The sequence below is a fragment of the Marmota flaviventris genome, chromosome 4 (genome assembly GCF_047511675.1).
Source record: "Marmota flaviventris isolate mMarFla1 chromosome 4, mMarFla1.hap1, whole genome shotgun sequence".
NCBI classification, from domain to species: Eukaryota; Metazoa; Chordata; class Mammalia; order Rodentia; family Sciuridae; genus Marmota; species Marmota flaviventris.
The window spans coordinates 36,341,092-36,363,969 of NC_092501.1; positions in this window are offsets into that span (position 1 = coordinate 36,341,092).

Genomic DNA, 22,878 nt, shown 5'->3' on the forward strand with positions numbered 1-22,878 from the left:
AAGATGCTTCTAACAGGTCAAACTTGTTTTTCTATGAGGGCTTTCATAATTGTTGCACTGATTTAAAAAAAAAAAAAAATCCTTATTCAGATCCTCACAGCTGGCCATTTCCTGATGCTCAGATCTCAGCACAGATGTCACCCACTCCAAGAAGTCATCCATGCTAATCCCAACTTTAGAACTACCCTCTGGAATAATCCCTGCTCTTTAGCACTGCCCTCTCTCCTCACTCTGTATCAAATCACCCTGATATATTTTCTTCATACTATCCACAGCCATCTGAAATTATCTTGTGTCTTTCCATATTCACTATTTTCCATAGTACAATGCAAACTTTACCCAAGGAGGGACCTTTTCTCTTGGATTTACGGTTCCGCTCCCAATATCTAGACTCATTCCTTACACTTCAATTGTCCTTATGGATTTATTAAATAAATACATTAATGAATTGTGTAAGTATTCATTTATTTGTATTTTGCCTCGACCAAACTTTAGATTCTTAGAAGCCAAGGATCATGCAATTGTGATTCACTTTGCACATGAAATCTAATTAATGTATTCAATAAATGTCTATCAAGCAAATAATTTTCTCTTAAGGAAGTCAGTGCATGAATAAAGAAAATGAAAACTCACATAATCACGACAAACTGCTGTCTTATCCGAGAAACAGGCAAGCTACAATTGAATCAGTTTAAACACGAAGGTATTCTTATGAGATTATAGATAATGATAGTACTGAGCTTTACAAGTTTCAAAAGAGTTCAGATAATGATCACAGTTCCAATTTACCTTATGGGCCAATTATTTTTGCCTTCTAACTACAACAAACGTTGGCAAATATCTCTGGTTTGTTTGAGCTAGTATGTATTCATCAGGGTAAAACCTACAGAGTTGTCATCTGCGTGACTGGTGCCTTTCAGACCCAGTCCTGGAATTAAATATCTGACAGTATTAAAATAAATCAAAATATAAAAAACAATAAGTTGATGTTCTCCAACTTCTTTTTTTTATAACACTAATCACGTGCTTTTGTTAATTAAGATTTGGCTCAAGATAAAGAATAGATAGATGAATGTCATAATCTTTTCCTTTCTAAGGAAATTTACAGCCTGAATAAAGAAAGAAATTCATCTATGCAGCTGCAAATTCACTCAGAATCGGCTATCCAAAATCAAAGTTTTTACAGGTGTGGATGCTCTGCCTCAAGTTTGATTTCCAGCTATTGAAACCAACCACCAATGGAGGCCAAATGGATCCTGATTCTATAAGAAATGGAAACTTTGAAAGAGCTGATTGCACACTGCCCCCACACACATATCCAGATCCAGTGCAGTTTTGTGCCAGCGCTTAGAGTTAGGCAGTGGGCAAATGTGTCACTTGGGGAGGCAGCTGTCAGACCTGGCAGGGCACAGTCACGTTGCAGGTCACAGCACTCCAGCATCTGCTCCTCAGCTTTGCAGATCCAGGAAATGGAATGTCCCAGTGTACTTGTAGTTGATTAATCCCTGGGAATTTACAAGAAACTCATGTAAAAAGCAGAGTGCCAATTTAGCAATTTACACTAAGAAATGTAACTGCCATGTGGTCCAGAATGTTTATGTCAGCAGGAGAACTCAGCCCCGTAATGACTCGAGGAGGTAAATCATGAGCAGAAGTTTGCTGGGTGAGCACAGACAGAGCAAGAGGAGGAAGCTAGATGACCTTAAACACCAGCATCACTTAGGCCTGGAGCACCCATCTCCAAATTGAGATTTACTTGCCAATAAAGCAGGACACTTGAATTTGCTGGTCAGTGCTCGAAATACACAATTCTTGCTTACTGGGCTTCCTTTTTCTAGATTTTTTTTTTTTTTGCCAAACACCCACACATTTTCTTTTTACATATATTAATGTCATTACATAGAATACATCTGTCTTTATATTCAATGGGATCTCTTTATAAATAGCAAGGAGCTAGTATTTATTCCGTGGTAAAAAGGACTGGAGAAATGCTAACAGTGCTAGAGTCAATTCTGTTACAATGTTCATTTTGAAAATATAAACTTGTTCCAAAATGATTGATACATTAAGCAACAATTTGAACATCATGCGAATTTCATTTGCTTATATCTAAGTTTTTTTTCTGCAAGAAATATTAGGCAAATACAGAAAACTGCACTCAGCCGAAAGAAAGTGCTAAGGAATACAAGAAATGCACCATGCATACACTTCAAATACCTACCAAATGCCTCAGTTCTTTATATTTGGTTTGAGTCACCTTCATCCATAACCAACCTTAGAACATTTTGGCCAGTAACCCTCCTTCTACCACTCCACAATAACACACAAGCTGCAACCCTTCTGACACCCAGCTCCACGAGCTAACTCTAGTCACATTCACTGTGGGTTTATGTGTTTCCCAACCACTCACATGAGGGTCCTATTCTGCCCCTGCTTTTAAATGCTGTCACTAATGTTTTCATATTGTGCTTCTAACTCCCATTTTTCTCAAAAATCTTATGTTTTTTTTAATTGTGTGATTTTGCATAGCATAGTGATTTTTAGAAAGGCATGTGTTATGTTGTAGCATAAATGACTATACCTTTTTATCTTAATTCTTATGAAAACGACTACTTTTTCATATAGAAATTCAAGGAGTTGGAGTAATGTACCCAAGAAGTTACACCAGTAAATGGTTTAGCAAAGACTGAAGCTGTCTGCTGTGACATCCAGTGAAAGCCCAGGGGGCCTGACTGATGCAGAATCCAGCTTGTCTTTGAAGGTGGTTTTCACTTTGAGCTAACAATAGCCATCATGCACTCAGAGGCATTGTAATGTGGGAGCCTCCCTGCTAGGGTTCAGATCCGACTGTCATTTATGACCTGTGTAACAATAGTGAGTTTCTAACATGGCCTATTACTTCAAAATGGCCCCAAGAATCTCTTTCCTTGCACCCTCAGCTTTGCAATGGGATTTACCTAGAGACAGATACTAATTCCTCACCCCTTAAATCTGGTCTGGTCTTGTGAGTTGCTCTGATGAACAAAATAAGGCAGAAGTGTCATTGTACCATACCCAAAGTTAGGCCTCAGGAACCCTGAATGCTTTCTTCATGTTCCTAGAATGCTGCCAAAGCCCAAATCAGCCTTCTAGAGAATGAAGGAAGACATAAGCAAGTCCTCCCACTCCAGATGAGGAGTTGATGGTCGGGAATGTGAATGTGGCCATCACAGACTCCCCAGCCTTTAGTGGGCCACAGGTGATTGCATGTGCATGAAGGCAGCCAGCCAAGATCAGCCACGCCAGGTGCAGATCTGCAGAATTATGATTTTACACAACTAGATTTGAGGGATTTTTTTATAGGGAAAAAAAGAGAACTAGATGATACATTTAACTTCTCTGTACATTAACCATCCAACATGTAGCATGGGACAAGTAATACATTTATAAAGATTAAATGAATTTGATATATGAGATATTAAGAATAATCCTTGGGTGTTGAGCTCTCTTTTGGTGTCTGTTGCTCTATAAATAATAATGATATTGGCCTAATATATCATTATTATCTTGAAGTTGTGAGAATAGGCTAAGCTCAGTGAGGTGGTTCATGCTTAGGATTCCTCACACAGCTGCAGGCAGACAATAGCCAAGGCTGGGTTCATCTTGCACACCTCTTCAATCATGAGATACCTGGGCTAGAAGACTCAAAAACTGGGGGATTGTCCAGCTGAAGCCCAGGCATTCTGCTTTCTCTTAAATATCTCCAAATTGGGTCCTTGAGTTAGTTAAACTTGACACTTAATAGTTAGAGATTCCCAAAGTGGATGGCCAAGGAGAAACCAACAGAAGTTGTGTAGCCTTTCCAATCTCAGAAACCTCCCAGTGTCACTTTGCCACAGTCTGTTTAAGTTCAAGGGGAGGGAATTTAATAGTCCCTGTCTTGATGGGAGGTATATCAGATCATTTGCAGATGTGTTTTTAAAACACCATGATCTCTTCACTTACATCCATAATTACATCATACTCAGACCAAGAATTAGGTTAGTAAGGATTTTCAACATGAATAAACTTTGTCTCAGGGAAATTAAATAATTTGCTAAAAGGTCACAAAACTGGTAATCTTCAAAGCCTTCATCACCCAGGATGCGCTGAGCCAAAAGTCTGTAATTTTAGCTGGTATTTGATGCTACTAATCTCATTTATCACAGGTAGGTTTACTCCATCACATTAGAGGGCATAATAACCTCTGAGTCAGGAGATATCCAATTATCACTCCTACACGTGACACTGTACAAGCTCACGTACACATAAACAGCCCTGGTGCTCTGAACCCTTGTCACAAGCCTGTTTACACTCCACTGCTATAAAAATTACTTGTTTATTGGAAAGATGAAAAAGAATGATGTGAGGAATCAAAACCGAGAATTCTCTCTCCCTTACTACACAGAAGCTCACATACCTCTTAACTGTGTGATCTGATTCCTCTTGGACTCTCAACCAGGATTATGCCCTGTGAGTGGGGTATAGGGAAAGATCTGCCAGGGAGTCAAGATTTCAAGACTATTGGCTCACTCCAGATAGGGAGGCATCAGACGGTAGAACAGTGAAGAAATTAGAGGCAAAGAAAATTAAGAGACAGGTCAAAAATAAAAATTAAAAAAAAAGTTAAAAGGCAGCCTGGTGTAGATAAAATTATCAATCTAATTCCAAAAGAACTTAGGAGTTAAAAAATCAAGTTTTGCCAGGCGCCGTGGCACGCCTCTGTGATCCCAGCAGCTTGAGAGGCTGAGGCAGAAGAATCGTGAGTTCAAAGCCAGCCTCAGCAAAAGCAAGGCACTAAGCAACTCAGTGAGACCCTGTTTCTAAGTAAAATACAAAATAGGGCTGGGGATATGGCTCAGAGGTTAAATGCCTCTGAGTTCAGTCCCTAGTACTCCCCCCCGCCAATCAAGTTTATATGTATTATGACACAGAGCAGCACAAAGGAGAGGGTTTTAATTCAACATCTGTGAATGGAAGAGAAGAAGTTTCTGTCTCATGGGCACACAACTAGCCAATAACTCAGGTGTTGAGTGGGAGCCCTGTGCCCTGCCCACCACACCCAGAATGGGGTTGGCTTAGCTCTCTCTAGTTTTGTCAGATTTGCCTTATGACTTTTTAGTACCTAAATGTCCAGATCCCTAAGGAAGTTGTTTCAGATGATTTTTAAAGGTCCCTTCTCTGGCTGATACTGTTTAATATGTCTTGGTTAAAAATATAGCAGCTTGCATGAAGATGAAGCTCTGATGTCAGCCAGTCAAATTTATTATACTTAAGGTTCTTTAAGGACAGTACCAGGTTGGAAATCGATATGCATCACTCCTTAAGAAGAGTTTTTCCCTCTGTTTTCTTTGGTTGAGCCTCAGATTAAGAAAACGACTTTGGTTAATGTTTCCTTTGAATTTATTTTCAATTTAGAACTGTGCTCAGTCTGGGAGGTGAGATCATCCAAAGGGACAATCGATTCCTTCTCCACTTGACCGTCACAGCCTTAATAGAAAGGCTGCCTGATGAAACTACAGCATGATTGCTATTGAATAAGGTGTTGAATTTTCGCTTCTTGTTTTGTTGTTTTGCTTCCATTTGACAGTTTAAAGATCCCCCTTCTCCTCTTCTTCTTCCTCTTCTCCTCCTCCTCCTCTTCCTCTCCCCCCTCTTCTCTTGGAGGGGTTCTAGGCTTACAAGAATCAGCTTACTAAGCACTATTCGGCACTATTGTTTAGTAAGTGTTATGGTTTGGATCTGAAATATTCCCCAAATGTTCACGTGTTGAAAGCTTGGTCCCCGATTTGGCAATATTCAAAGATGAGACTCTTGGGAAGCAATTGGATTTTAAGGGCTCTGACCTCATCAATGAATTATTAACCCATTGATGGATTAACAATTTGATGATATTATTGGAAGGTGATGGAAATTGTAGAAGGAGGGGCCTAGTTGAAGGAAGCAGGTTACTGGGAGCACATTCTGGAAAGGAGTGTCTTGTGCCTAGCCTTCCTCGAACCACTCCCCATTCTTTCTTGCTCTCTACTTCCCAGCCAACCTGAGCTGAGCAGCTTTACTCTGCTATGCCCTTCTCCCATGATTCTTGGCCTCCCGTCAGGCCCAAAGCAATGGTGTCAGCTGATAATGGCCAAAATCAATTTTTAAAGTGAATCTATAGCAAGTATTTTGTTCACAGTGATGAAAAGCTGACTAAAAATCCCCAAGAGCTCGTGGGTTGAAAGTTTGGTTCCCAACCAATGACACTATTGAGAGGTAGCGAAACCTTTGGGATGTGGTGCCTCATTGGAGGAGAGGACTCACTGGGGGTGTTACTTTGAAGAGTAAATTTTGTCCCCAGGGCCTTTCTCCCTCTCTCTTTTCTTCCCAGCTACACTGAGGTGAGGAGTTTTTGCTCTACCACATTTTCCCCACCATGATATTCTGCCTCACCCAGAAACAATAGAGCCCATTAACCATGGACTGAAAAATTCTGAAAGTATGAGCCAAAATAAATATTTCTTCCTTTAAGTTGATTATATCAGGTATTTTGTCATAGCAATTGAAAGCTGAATAATACAGAAAGAAAAAGAATTAAGAGCTACAGTTGATCAAATCAAGAAAAATCACAAAAACTATGTATAGGATAGAACATCTTCATAGAGTCAGGAACATTTTTTTAAAAAATCAGACTCTTCTCAATATTCAGTAATCTTAGAATTGATTTTTATAAAACTGAAGGAATAGTATCTACCTCACAGGGTTAAAAAAGGATTAAGTGAAATAATGTGTAAAAAGTACTTTAACAGAATCTTGCACACAGCTTGCTTTCAAAAATGTGAATTACAATAATGATGTCTGTATTATCATCAAAAGGAGATAATTTCAGCAGAAAGACATGGCATAGTCACAAAGAATAAAATGGAAGTCATAAACAACATCTACAAATATACAAAACTGTGTTTCCTCCTCAAGAGATATCATCTGCTTTTATTGTCAGTTGGAGAGAGCAAAGGTTTCTGTAAGTTTGTTATACATGGGCATGTGTTGCTGACATCTTATCTTTTCCTTTCTAAGTCCTATTTTGAATTGTCTATAAAGAATATAACAATTAGAATGGGCATCCTCAAATAACTCATAGAGATCATAGACATCAGTCTGCCACAAAGTTAAAGATGTTGACAGAACTTTACTGCTACTGCATTAGAGGTGGGAGACAGTTCATGGCATGGAGAGGAGTAGAGCAAGCATTTGTGTTTGGGATGGGTGGTGAGGGTATTAGAGAAAACTGTTGTTGTTGTTGTTTTCTTTTGTTTTTTGATCCCTAGGGAACTCTAAGGGTTAGGGGAAGCTACGCATTTAAGTCAAACTGTCCCAAACCTAACATTAAGGAAAAGCAAGTCTTATAGAAATTCTTTCCTGGCACTTTGACAGGAAGCAAAAATCATGCAAATTACCATGACTACTTAAAAGTTGGCAAGGAACACCGTCCATCTAGTCCTCCAGGGTTTGGTGCAGGTGCAAGATCTCAGCTCCTTCATTTTTCCACCTCTCATAACTTCAAATACTATTATGCCAACAGATTCTCAATCATTTTTCTTGTTTTTACTCAAAATCTCATTCAGGGAAGGAGAGAGATGGATAAGAAAAATGGAGAAAAGGAAAGAAATCTGTGCTTTCTTTTTCAAACTGAGCAACTTACTAGGAACTACTCTGTGGAATATCACATTTATCTGGGTCAAGAAAATCAGTTCCCAGAGGCAACAGGTATAGGAGGGAATTCATCATAAAAAAAGAGCAATGTCAGTATAAATAAAGCTGAGATTAAAAACCCTTTTACCATTTTTTCCTGAGAAAAAGGAAGAGAATCTAAATTCTTGAGTCCAAAGGATGCCCCCCTGATTCTGGGATAAAAGAGTATAGCAAAATCTCATTGGGAGTAAAAACAACCTTCTAATACATAGGATCCTGTTGAGAGTTAAGGCTCCCAAGTTTGGGTATGGGGTCAGTGACTAATAAAAGTAACAATTCATCAGGTGTGGTAGCACTTGTCTATAATCCCAGCAACTCAGGAGGCCAAGGCAATAGTAACACAAGTTGGAGGCCAGCCTGGGCAACTTAGTGAGACACTGTCTCAAAATTAAAAATAAAAATAAAAAGGGCTGGGGATGTAGCTTAGTGGTGAAATGCCCCTTGATTCAATCCCCATGGCAGTGAAAATAATTGATTTAATTAGATAACCACTTAATATTACAAGATAAGTCCCTCTCAGCTCTTGCACTATTCACATACATTCATTTAAGTGTCACTAAATGTCCTTTGATACAGGTGGAAGGCAATGGATATTCACTATTCTGCAACCAAGAGTTATTCACTATTCTGTAAGCATGGCTCTATTTTCCCCAAGGTTAGATGTGGTCTCATGACTTGCTTTTCTCAATAAATTGTAAAGAGAATTAATATATGTGTCACGCTCTGGCTTAACCTTTAAGAATCCGAGTGTGATTTACTACATCTTTCCTCCTGGTGATTATAAAAACAGGTATCAAGATGGAGCCCTATCATTCTGAGTCCCTAAGTAGTTGTAATAAGCAAGACACACCTGTCGACTTCAGAAGGATATATAATGTGAATGACAAATAAATATTTATTATGATGGGCCATAAAACTTGAATGATGTCTTTTTTTAATCACATTATGTTTTTGGCTTAACATACCCTAACCGTTATGATTTAGATGGGAAGTACCCCCTAAAACTTCATATGTGAGAAAATGTAGATCTTAGAGGTGAAATGATTGGGTTTTGAGATCATTAACACAATCAGTGAATTAATCCCATGACAGAAAAAAACTGGGTGGTAGCTCAAGGCAAGTACGGTCTGGCTGGAGGAGGTAGGCATTGAGGGTGTGCCTTGGAGTATATATTTTGTCCTTGGTGAGTCGATTCTCTCTCTGCTTCCTGGTGCAATATCCTGAGCCACTTTATTCCACCATGATGTTATGCCTTGTCTGTGGTCCAGAGCAATGGAGTTGGCCATCCAAGGAGTGAGACCTTTGAAACTGTGAGCCTCAAAATAAACTTTTCCTCCTTTAATTGTTTAATTGTCAGGTCTTTTGGTCACAACAGCAAAAACACAGTGACTAAAACACTAACCTAACTCAAAAATCGGTACTGAAAGTGAAGTGATCCCCGACAAAGCTCTAAAACATGAAAGGAAACTCATATTGTTTAAAAAAAAAAAATTCCACCAGCCTGGGGTTCTGAATGACCAAGACGACAGAACACACAGTATGAGGGGAAAAAAAATCATTGTTTTTAGGTGAAACTGCTAGGTTTCTGGGGTTGCTGGCTAACATAGCATGGCCTAGACTAGCTTGATCAATATGCTATGCTTTGAAATGTTAAGAAAGACAACTGTGCCCTTTCTTGGGGTAAATTAATATAATGAGAGGGTGTCACATTAGCAGTCTGTAGGTGTGTAATAAATTGTTTTCTTAGAACGATGGGCCACACAGGAGCTAGAAATGTTCTCTAACTTGATCGAGGAGATAGTTACATAAGTGTACATGTATCTGCAAAAAGTACATTATAAAAGTGCATCAAAAACACTTTAGAATTACTGTGTATGCTATTCCTCAAAAAAAAAAAAAAACTGAAATTGAGTCTGTAGGAGATGTCAGCATGGAAGAAATCTAAAGTGAGAGAGAGTAAGAAAGTAAAGGTAGGCTTGTTCTGAAAAATTGTTAAGATTCCTAGAAAAAAAATGTGATTAAGGATATTCATTTACAATGTAAGGATAAAATATCTTCATGTTTTGGTACAAGCAAAGATTTCATAAATCAAACACAAAAGGGGATAATCAGAAAGGAAGAATTAAATTGAGCTGAGTAAAAATTAAAGACTTCTGTTCATCAAATACACAAAACTGAGAGAATGTATTTGCTGTATATAGATCCATGTATGATTCACATCTAGGAAGTATAAATAGCTACATGAAGCAATACTCAAAACAGGCATATGCAATAGGAAAAATTAGCAAAGACTTTACCTGGGAGGATGTCTAAATATCCAGTAAACATTTAAAATACTCAATTTCATAGTCATAAAGGAAGTGCAAATTAAAACCACAATGAATATTATTATTCCCTCACCAGAATGACTCAAATGGAAAAATAAACAAAACATTGGCAAGGAAGTGGAACAACCCGAAATTCGTGCACTTTTAGCATTGTAAACAGGTAAAACCATGTGGAAAACTGATAGTAACACAATTCTATTAAATCTATTAAAAAAAACTTATTAAATCAGAATGTACACAGACTGCATGACACTTAAAATTTCCTTCTTAGATGGGAATACTCAACTAAAATGTGTATTCACTTAAAGACAGACATACAGAGGTTCAAAGCATCATTGCTCATAGCAGCAAAAGTCAACCCAAATGGATCCTCAGTCATCACGACTAAAATGGGTAATTAAATGGATAATATTCAAACAATGGCATGTTATATGCTGCAATGAGAAAAAATAAACTATTGCTATATGAAACAACGTGGTCAGCATTGTAGCACTTGCCGGTAATCCCAGCTAATCCCAGCGACTCAGGAGGAAGAAGAGTTGGAGACCAGTCTGAACAATTTAGCAAAATCCTGCAACTTAGAAAGACCTTGTCCCAAAATTTAAACAATAAAAAGGTTTGGGGATGTAGGTCAGAGGTAAAGTGTCCCTGGAGCTCAATCCCTAATACAAAATACAAAATACAATTAGAATATAACTGAATTTATATAAAGTTCATAAATAAACAAATCTGATCTAGTGTTAGATGCTAGGGCAACAGTTTTGATGGTGACTGGGAGGGAATAAACAGAAGGCTTCTAGGTTGCTGTTAATTTTTCATGTTTTGATCCTGGTTCTGGTTACACATGGGCATTCAAGTTGTGAAAAATTATCTCTATGCTTTTCTGTTTCTTTGTTACAATTGATACAAGTTTTGCTTAAAAATAAAACAATAAATGCTGTAGTATATTTAAAAATGTAAAGGCAATCAATTAAGAAATAGAATAGGAGGTGATTTCCAAACCACTATAGGGAGAAAATGATCAAAGAAAGAACAATCAATCAAATAAAAAAGCGTAAAACTGGGAAAAACAAGAAACCATGGTAACAAGACAACAAAAAATTAGATGCTGAAATGAAGTTCAAATATAATAGAAGTAGTAGTAAATGTGATTGGATAAAAACTGTTATCCAATCACATTTATTATAAATTTCTTTATAACAACTTCATCATAATTTTATTTACTATAATTTTACTTACAACATTACCAAAAGAAAAAAGCTTCTCAAAGAATCTTATGAAATTAAAAGTATTTCTCAGTACAACAATGACATAGAAATCTTGAAAAAAAAAAAAAGGTCATGTTATTGCATGTTAACATCACCAGAAGGAAAACAAGTACAGCAATTTTAACTTCTGACAAAATTTTGTGAGGCAAAAAGCACTCAAAAAGAAAGCTTCTTATTGACTGTAAGATGTGATCCCACCAAAAGTTAAACAGTTATGAGCCTTCATATGCATAAGATCATCACTTTAAATATATAAAGCAAAACTGATAGAGGTATGAGGAAAACATGATACACCCACAATAACCACACAAGATTTTATAAATAAGTCAAACTGACCATACATAAATAAATGCATAAATACATAAATAAATAAGTCTCTCAGGCTTTGTATTAACAAAGTGCAATCACCATTCTTGATTAGAGAAAGCTGTGCCCAACAGAAACTAGAGATTATTCTCAAATACTTATGGCAACTTGACACACATACGAAATAACCACTTATTAATCTAGAAAGAAAATCCCAATTCATTCTAAATCTGCAGTCATACAGGCCATATTTTGGACAATAATGCAATCAACACAATCAACAAGAAATGGTATTTGAAAAAACCTCATCTAATTTGAGTGCATGTATTGGATATTTAAGAATCCCTAACATTATACAGCTTTACTATCTATCGAAATCCACTTCATGGATAAGCACATTTGCTTCTGCTCATTGTCTAAATTAGACAGGGAAGGTATTCTCCCTCTTTCACGCTGGTAAGATTGCACCTCAGATCCCCAACTTGTACAAACCACAGTGTGCCTTACAAGTGGAATTAAAACTTAAATATTTTTACTCCAGTTCAATAAATCTCTCTTCCTCCCATGAAGCCTACAAAATGTGTCAGAGCTGCCAAAGCTCTATGAATTTATGGTGCCTATACTTCAAAAACATTGTCTTCATTGTCTAAATTTAGATGTCAACTTATATTTTCTTCCATGGTTAAAGAAACTTAAAAATTGATAAGTAGCTGAATTATTAGATAACCAAGTACAGCTGTCCAAACCTTTTCCACAGATTCTTTTCCAACATGACTTCCATTTTGCCTTCGGTAAAATCTTGTTCACATGGATGCCTAGGTGATATGTATGCAATAATACTATTTTCAGTATTGTCATGGCTTTCCATTTCCCTCATTTTCAAATTCAATTCTAGTGCCAATGCAAAGTTTCTGCCTCTCTGGAGGTGCAGGATGATTCCCAGCCCTTCAGACCTCTTGAGGAAATCCCCTTCATTCTTTTTGCTTTACAGAGCTTTCGGAGTCTGAAAATATAGCTTTAAAGCTTTGCAAGAGCTGCTGCCTGTGACCTTTTCCATTTAGTTTGCCTTAATCCTCAAGTCCTACATTAGTCTAAAACAAATGCTTTGTCTCTAAGGCTTTTGTTTCTTATTTTTATTTCATTTTATTTCTACCTCTCAATATTTTTTTAATTTTCTAAAGAAAATTAAAAACTTTTTTTTTTCAGTATGCTTCTCACTCTACCTTATAAATCCACAAGAAATAATGGTCTAACTAAAGGAAAGAAGCATGAGGAGAAAAAGTAAAGGAAAAGGAGTGGGGAAAAGTTATTATTGTGTTGAACTATTTAGAGAAAACAGGTAATATGAGAAAAGTGGAGAATGGATTTTATTGGATGGAATGGGAGGAGATCATAGCAAAAGAAAAATAAAGCATCAAAGTGAGAGTAAATAGAGCAGAATAAAAAAAGCAAGATGAAGTTAGAATCTACTGGGCAGAAAGATTGTCAATTAAGTTTATAAGTGGTTACTACTTGACAAACCACTGGGTTTGGGAAATATGGCCAATGGAAAAATGCTTATACATAAAGCATGTAATACTTGTAATTCTTACTGCATATGTTACTTAGTGAAAGTGAAATGTATGATTATACTTAATTAAATTTAAAAAATTCTGCTCTGAAATGTCTGTTCAGTTCCTTTGCCCATTTATTGAATGGGTTAGTTGGTTTTTTTGGTGGTAAATTTTTGGAGTTCTTTATATATCCTGGAGATGAATGCTCTATATGAGGTGCAGGTGACAAAGATTTTTCTCTCATTCTGTAGGCTCTCTCTTCTCGTTCTTGATTGTTTCCTTTGCTATGAAGAAGCTTTTTAGTTTGATACCATTCCATTTACTGATTCTTTATTTTTCTTGCACTTTAGGAGTCTTGTAGAGAAAGTCGGTTCTTAGGCTGACATAACAGAGAGTTGGGCCTACTTTTTATTCTAGAAGGCACAAGGTCTGTGGTCAAATGCCTAGGTCTTTGATACACTTTGAGTTGAGTTTTGTGCAGAATGAGAGGGGTTTTTTTTATTTTGCTACATATGGATTTCCAGTTTTCCCAGCACCATTTGTTGAAGAGGCTATCTTTTCTCCAATGTGTGTTTTTGGTGCCTTTTTCTAGTATGAGATAACTGTATTGATGAGGGTTTGTCTCTATGTCATCTATTCTGTACCATTGGTCTTCACATCTGTTTTGGTGCCAATAGTAAGCCGTTTTTGTAGTATAACTTAAGGTCTGGTATTGTGATACCTCCTGTTTCACTTTTCTCATTGAGGATTGCTTTGCCTATTTTGGGCCTTTATTTTTTTCCAAACAACCCAGTCAATAAATGGGCAAAGAAACTGAACAGACACTTCATAAAAGAAGGAATATGATTGATCTACAAATATATGAAAAAATGTTCAACATCTCTAGCAATTACAGAAATGCAGTAGTTTTCAAATTAAAACTATACTGAGATTTCATCTCACTCAAGTCAGAATGGCAATTATCAAGAATACAAGTAACAATAAATGTTGGTGAAGATGTGGGGAAAAGGGCACATTCATACATTGCTGGTGCAATTTTTGCAAATTGGTTCAACCATTATGAAAAGCAGTATGGAAATTCCTCAGAAAACTTGGAATGGAACCACCATTTCACCCAGTTATCCCACTCCTCAGCATATACCCAAAGGACTTTTAAAATCAGCAAACTATATGAAGCAGCCACATCAATGTTTATAGCAGTTCAATTCAATAGCTCAGCTATGGAACCATCTTAGGTGTGCTTCAATGAATGAATTGATAAAGAAAACCCGGTATATATACACAATGGGATATTACTCAGCCATAATGAAGAATGAAATTATGGCATTTGTCAGTAAATGGATGGAACTGGAAAGTGAAAGAAGCCAATCTCAAAAAACCAAAGGCCAAAAGTTATCTCTGATATGTGATGCTAACACACAATAAGTGGGGGTGGGAGAAGAATAGAAGTCCATTGAATTAGCAAAAGGGAATGAAAGAATGAATTGGACATAACTTACTATGTTCATATATGAACATATGACCAGTGAAACTCATGGTCATATGTTCATATATGAACGTCATGTATAACCACAAGAATGGGAAGTTATACTCCATATATGTACATATGTCAAAACACATTCTGCTGTCATATATAACTAAAAAGAACAAATTAAAAAATTTTAAAATTAGTTTTGACATAAATAAGCACTGCAAGTGATTGGGACAAAAACAATAATTTGGTTTTTTCTCATGTACAAACCTTAGGACTTAACTGAAAAAATATACCCTCTATGATTATTTTGAATCTAATGCAGCATACATTTGGAATAAGATTCTTCTTTCACTCATATCAAAGCAATTGTTTCAAGCACGAAAATGCCTGATTATCCACGTTCTGTTCTTTGCTTCTGGTATTTATGAAATGACCAGTACATTCATTCCTTTATGTTCCATTCTAAATATGACTCAGAAATAAAGCCAAGTCAAACAGCCTTATTGCTTATACTCCTGATTAAATTTTAATATCTGAGAAAACAAATAAAAACCAATGTAATCTGGTATATAACCACAGTGAGTCCACGCTGTTTTTGTCTGCCTGTTGTCTTTTCTTCTAAATTAGGGGTAAAAATGCTACCCCTCATCTGGAAAAACTCTCTCTCTTATTCCGCCTGGTTGTGACAGGGATGCCAGAACACTTGTACCCTCCCTTTGCCTCTATTTTTTCTTAGTGTAAGGCACTGACACAAAGATCACCTCTTTTGCCCTCTCTTCAATAGACAACGCACTTGAAATGTAACAAGGAAATGGATAGATTTAATTTTGTTATTCAAAATCCCATGATTAACTTGATTTTTTTACTCTAAACATCATCATTTTGGGTTAAATGATTTGACAACACTCAACCTTCATCTTTTTTAAACAAATAACCATCTGAGAAATCACAAAAGCAGAAAATTAATCTACTTTTTCCTAACTTTTATATATGCTGTGTAGTTTGAAGACGCCTGCTCCTGACCAAGACAAAACAATCCTGCACATTTCCACCTCAGTCTACTTAGGGAGGAAGATATGTATGAATGAGTGTTCAAAAATAAGAAGGGGATCCAAGATGGTGGGCCAGAAGGAGGCAGCATTCTGCATCGCTCCGCGACCTGGGATTCAAGTAGTGAGAATATGGTTTCTCTGCGAGTTATATTCCCCCCACCCCTGCACAGGAAGCATCATGCCAACTAGGGCTCCAGGCCTCAGCATCAGAGTAGGTCTCTAACTACTTACCCACACAGGACTACCGGGTACACAGTGAGACAGCAGCAGCACCCGCGAACAACTTTCAGCCACCCATACAAGCAGAAATCATGAATGCTACTCCCACACAGGACACCCGGCAGCACTATTTGCTGACGATATGATTCTATACCTAGAAGACCCAAAAAATTCCACCAGAAAACTTCTAGAACTAGTAAATGAATTCAGCAAAGTAGCAGGATACAAAATCAACACCCATAAATCAAAGGCATTTCTGTTATCAGTGACAAATGCTCAGAAAGGGAAACAAGGAACACTAATCCATTTACAATAGCCTCAAAAAAATATAAAATACTTGAGAATCAACCTAATAAAAGAGGTTAAAGACATTAAAGAAGACCTTAGACGATGGAAAGATCTCCATTGCTCTTGGATAGGCAGAATTAATATTGTCAAAATGACCATACTACCAAAAGCACTATGCAGATTTAATGCAATTCTGATCAAAATCCCAATGGCATTCCTCATAGAAATAGAAAAAGCAATCATGAGATTCATCTGGAAAATAAAAGACCCAGATAACTAAAGCAATCCTTAGCAGGAAGAGTGAAGCAGGTGGCATCACTATACCAGACCCTAAACTATACTACAGAGCTATAGTAACAAAAACAGCATGGTATTGGCACCAAAATAGACTGGTAGACCAAAGGTACAGAATAGAGGACACAGAGACTAACCCACATAATTACAGTTATCTTATATTAGACAAAGGCACCAAAAACATACATTGGAGAAAAGATAGCCTCTTCAACAAATAGTGCTGGGAAGACTAAAAATCCATATGCAACAAAATGAAATTAAGCCTCTATCTCTCTCCATACACAAAACTCAAGTCAAAGTGAATCAAGGATCTAGGTATTAAACCAGAGACCCTGGATCTAATAGAAGAAAAAGTAGGCCACAATCTCCATCATAAAGGATTAGGCCCCAACTTCCTTAATAAGACTCTTATAGCATAAGAATTAAAATCAAGAATTAGTAAGTGGGATGGATTCAAACTAAAAAGCTTCTTCTCAGCAAAAGAAATAATTAGTGAGGTGAATAGAGAGCCTACATTTTGGGAGCAAATTTTTACCACTTGCACATCAGATAGTGCACTAATCTCTAGTGCTAAACTGTGGTACATATACAATGGAAAAAGCGAAACACCAAAAAAACAAATAACCCAATCAATAAATGGGCCAAGGAACTGGACAGGCACCTCTCAGAAGGTGATATACAATCAATCAACAATATATAAAAAAAAATGTTTGATATATCTAGCTATTAAAGAAATACAAAAAAAAACCACTCTAAGATTTTATCTTACTCCGGTCAGAATGGCAACTATTAAGAATACAAACAACAATAAGTGTTGGCCAAGATGTGAGGGGAAAGGCACACTCATACATTGCTGGTGGGGCTGCAAAATGGTGCAGTCAATATGGAAAGCAGTTTGGAGATTTCTTGGAAAACTGGGAATGGAACCACCATTTGACCAAGCTATCCCACTTCTCGGTCTATATCCAAAGGACTTAAAAACAGCATACTACAGGGACACAGCCACATCAATGTTTACAGCAGCTCAATTCACAATAGCTAAACTGTGGAACCAACTTTGAATACCCTTCAGTAGATGAATAGATAAAGAAACTGCGGTACATATACAATGGAATACTACTCAGCAATAAAAGAGAATAAAATCATGGCCTTTGCAGGTAAATGGATGGAGCTGGAGACTATAATGCTAAGTGAAGTTAGTAAACCCAAAAAACCCAAATGCCAAATGTTTTCTCTGATATAAGGAGGCTGATTCATATTGGGGTTGGGAGGGGAAGAATGGGAAGATTAGATGAACTTTTGATAGGACAAAGGGGAGGGAGAGAACGGGAAGGGGCAAGGGGTATAAAAAAGATGGTGGAATGAGACGAACATCATTACCATAATTGTATGTATGAAGACACGAATGGTGTGAATATACTTTGTATACAACCAGAGATATGAAAAATTGTGCTCTATATGTATAATATGAATTATAATGCATTCTGCTGTCATATATAACAAATTAGAATTTAAAAAAATTAAAAAGTAACAGATATTACTAATGGGAATGAGAAGAACAGAAATCATTAACTAGCTTGATTTAATCACTTTGCAATGTAAATACATAAATCAAAACATCACATTGTACACTGTAAATATATGCAACATTTATTTGCCAATTAAGGAAAAAGAACAGAAATAACAGGTGAACTCTTGATTCACGTTCTGTTAAATCGAAGTAGCAAAATACTTACAAAGTGTGGTTTTCAAAACAATCCTTCACAATCCACAAAAACACTGAAGCATTCCGTTCTGGTACACTTTTTTTTTTTTTTTCCGCATGTAATTCATAGTCATGAATAGGTAGTTGGGGTTTTTTTAACATCATTATCTATTCACTCAGAAAATTGCCTAACAGTCATGAATAGGCTTTGATAACCAAAGAAAGGTTATCAAATTCTGATTGTGCACCAAAGTTATCTGTGGAATTTTTTTCAACTTCAAACTTCACATCCATCCCCCCTTTATTTTTGTTCTCTGTGTGATTGTGGTATGCATTCAGAAATGAGAACCAGTGACTTAGTCCATCTTTTGCCAAATTGTTCATCTTCAATCTGGAGAAACTGAAGCTCTGAAAGTGTGAATGCCAACAGCGACAGCGACCTTCTTACTCATCATTTCGGTATTTCAGCTTAAGATCACAAAGGAGCTCCCTAATAATTGAAATCATCTTAGGGGTGTGAAGTACATTGCTAAATCTGTTGTGCACAGTCTGTTTTGTGTGATGATGAAATTATGATTCAGATACACTAAATGAGGATTAACATTGCTGGGTAAATTTTATTTTTAAAAAATTACATTAATTCTCCATGATCATTTAATAAAATACCATCTAATACAATTTAGCAAACGTAGTTGGGATCACACATGTAATGCTTTTACATTGGGGAAAAAAGAGACTTTTTAACAAATGGTGTTGGAGAAACTGGATATCTATATGCAGAAGAATGAAACTAGATCTCTCTCTCTCTCTCTCTCTCTCTCTCTCTCTCTCTCTCTCTCTCTCTCACCCTGCACAAAAGGTTAACTCGAAATGGACCAAAACCTAGGAATTAGACCAGAAACTTTTCAACTTCTGGAAGAAAACCTAGGGTCAATACTCCAAATTAAGTGCAGGCAATACCTTCCTCAATTGGACTCCTAAAGCTCAGGAATAATACCAAAAATCAATAAATGGGATGGCATCAAATTAAAAAGCTGTTGCAAAACAAAGGAACAAAGGAAAGAGAGTCTACAGAGTGGGAGAAAATCTTTGCCAGCTACTCCTCTGATGGAGGATTAATTTTAAAAATATACAAAGAACTCAAAAAACTTACCACCAAAAGAACAAGTGACCCAATTAATAAATGGACAAATGAACTAAACAGACACTTCTCAAAAGAAGAAAATCAAATGGCAAACAAATATGTGAAAAAGTATCTAACATCTTTAGGAATCAAGGAAATGCAAATCAAAACTACACTGAGATTTCATCTTTACTCCATTTAGAACAGTAGTTATCAATAATACAAATAATAATAAATGCTGGAGAGGATTGGGGAAAAGGAAATACTTTCACATTTTGGTGGGACTGTAAATTAGTACAACCACTATGGAAATCAGTTTGGAGGCTCCTCAAAAGGTTAAAAATGGACTCATATGACCCAGCTCCACATTTACCACTCCTCCATATTTACCCAAAAGAATTAAAGTCAGCATGCTATAGCAATAGGTGCATACATGTTTATAGCAGCACAACTTACGATAACTGAGTTATGGAACCAGCCTAGGTGTCCATCAACAAACGAATGGATAAAGAAAACATGGTCTATATACACAATGGAGTTCCACTCACCCATAAAAAAGAATGAAATTATGTCATTTGCAGGAAAAATTGATGGAGCTTGAGAGCAGTAGGTTGAATGAAACAAGCAAGACACAGAAAACTGAAAGGTCTCATGTTTTCTGTCATATGTGGAAGATAGAGAGTAAAAGGGGAGTGGGAGTTCTTGTGAATAGAGAAGGGAGACCAGTAGGGAAGAGGGAGGGGACCAGGGGCAAGGAGGAGGGGGAGTTAAAAGGAGAGGTCGTAGAGAATGAAGTTGACCAAATTATGTGATGGTGCATGTACAGGTACATAACTACAGCCCAATATTATGTATAATTATAATGCAATTTAATTTTTTTAACTTAAAAACATGTAATTATTTTTCCCCAAAACATACTGAACTTTACTTTTTGAGAACAGTGATTTATTAAAACCCTGACCCCTTGCCAGGAAGAGAGGAAGGAGGGATTCCTCCCCAGCGAGGAATTGAGAGACATAGCAGAAATGCACTTCTTTATTCACATCTCAAGCAGAACCTGCCAAGGCCCTGGACCCTCTCTCCTCCCCGCTTCCTGCACTGCGAAGCTGTTGTGCAATTGGGCATTCGTTCCTGCTATAATGCCTTTTAACAGGATCCTCCTCACTCCTGATGAAGTACTTGTATTTTAAGATCTCAGTACATTTCTTTTAAGACCCTAGTGGAGTGTTTCCTCTTCTGTGAGGCTTCCTTCTCTTCTGATCCTTTCTCTGTCCTCCCCAAAGTCTCCATGTATCTCACATGACAATGCAGTATAGCAGTCTGGTTTCACATGAGGCTTCTCACCTGGGTATAAATTACCTGAAAGCATATCCATTTTTCCAATTCCTAGCATGGTGTCTGGCACACAGAAGGTGCTAAGTAAGTGCTTGTCGAATAACTAAGTGGTTTTGTTTCGCCTTGTGTGGCAGTATGGATTGAGGCTGGCCTTGAAGTTGTGATCCTCCTGTCTCAGCATCTCTCTCTCCCCTGAGTCATTGGGATGACAAGCACAAGCTACTGTGCCCAGCAAGAAATGATTTTCTTAATTAAATTTTTATTGCACTAGAATTAATTTGCTCTAATTGCCTCAAAAAGTTGCAACCAGAAGGGGAGAACTAGGTGTTGCCTCGGGGTCCAAGATGCCACAATAAATCTGCTGAACTTTTGAGAGGACAGATCTCCAAGTCCCTGCTTGGCACCTGTATTCAGCAACTCGCCAACAGAAATCTGTGATGAGATTGCTGTGGTTTGGATACAGATCCAGAGAGGAAGCCTGAACTGCAGGTACCTGATGAGAAAAATGACCAGTTTCAAAACCCAGAAATGTCCACTATAGCCTGGTAGCAAGTTCTGACTCTGCATGAAGACCAAGAGGAAGACTGGAGTCAAAGGTTGACTAGAGAGCTACAGGTTATGGAAATTAGCAGATATGTATAGAACAGGAGAAAAAAAACACAGGCTCTACTTTTTCTTGGTGATAATACATTCAAGCACCATTTTACGCAGTGCTTAAGGAAGAAAAAGCTTATTAAGTTATCCTGCAGTTTGGAAATAAAATCAACTCCTGTACTGACTGCACATTGCCCCAGACAAGCTTGGGTGTGCTCCCCGGTATGTGGTACAGCAACTCTTGATACAGTGTAAGATTTCTGAGTTCAGAATGCTATCGGCTGTTTGCAGAAGTTAGCTCCAGTTTTATTGAAAACAAAAAGTTATCTGGTGAGATGGAGCAGTAACTGCATATGCATAAAAATGCCCCAACAATCAAAGAGCTGTAAAGTATCCACTTTATCAAATTGACTTCCTCAATGGAGAGGGAAAATGCCTGCTTTTCTTCCAGCTTTATATTCATTACATGGGCACTATAAAAATATCACCACTTTCCTTTCTTGCTTTTTTATCACTACCCGTCCAGACATAAGGTTATTCTTCGCTGTAAATCATCGCATCCTACAGCATTTCTTCACAGAGAGAATAACAAATTCTTTCCGTTATTTTCTCATTCATTTCACATGTTTTATACATTGATTTCAACTTTATGGTGGAGACTGGAACAGAAAGATGAATAAGTTCTATTCCTAGCCTTCAAGGAACTCAAAATATATTAAAGAGAAATGAGACAAAACAAACAGTTAGCATATAATATTATGAGTATTATGATAAGATTTTACAAGGTAATGCAGTATCATGCTGGAAAAAAACAACTCTGGTAATTTTGCCTGGTTGGAGAGATTGGCATTTGGGAGAACTGGGCATTTTCAGAAGAATGAAAAACTTACCTGTGGTATATTGGAAATTTTGGAGGTGCTTTCTCTTTGGGGTCTCCTAAAATTAGGTTGTTTCCATTTAAGCAATAAGTTAGAGTAAGAGTTGGTTGTTGAACACAAAATTTGCTTTATTCTGGGTGAGATAAAGATTTTGAATTTAGTCATTTAACATGAACTACACCCACAGTCTCTCTGAACCAAGCCAAACAAATCGATTACTAATGTAATTTCACTCAAAAGCAAGGTTCTTTAATTCAATCACCATAAAATCATTTCTCCAGACCTTGATCACCTTAATTACATGTCACCACCTTCTAAGGACCTAGCCCAAAAGGCAGTGAAGGTTTAATAACAGAAGTATGAGTCTTGAGGGGACTAAAGTTCGTAAATATTAGGAGGTAATGACAATAGTAAACCTGGACACACCACTTGGGACATCAGGCACAGTAATGAATAAGAACAATGCTCTTTGGGAAATTATCAAGCAATCAAAGAGCTATAAAGGATCCACTTTGTCAAACTGACTTACACAATAGAGAAGTATGAAGGATGGATAATATAATATGGTTTGTTTTTCATACGTGGCTGTTTGCTCTTTGATCCAAATCATTACAATGGGATCGCATGCATAAAAGTGGTAGGGAGAGTGTCCACTGGCCCCATTCACAGAACTTAAGGATATTTTGGATATTGAGGATACTAGTCAGGCATGA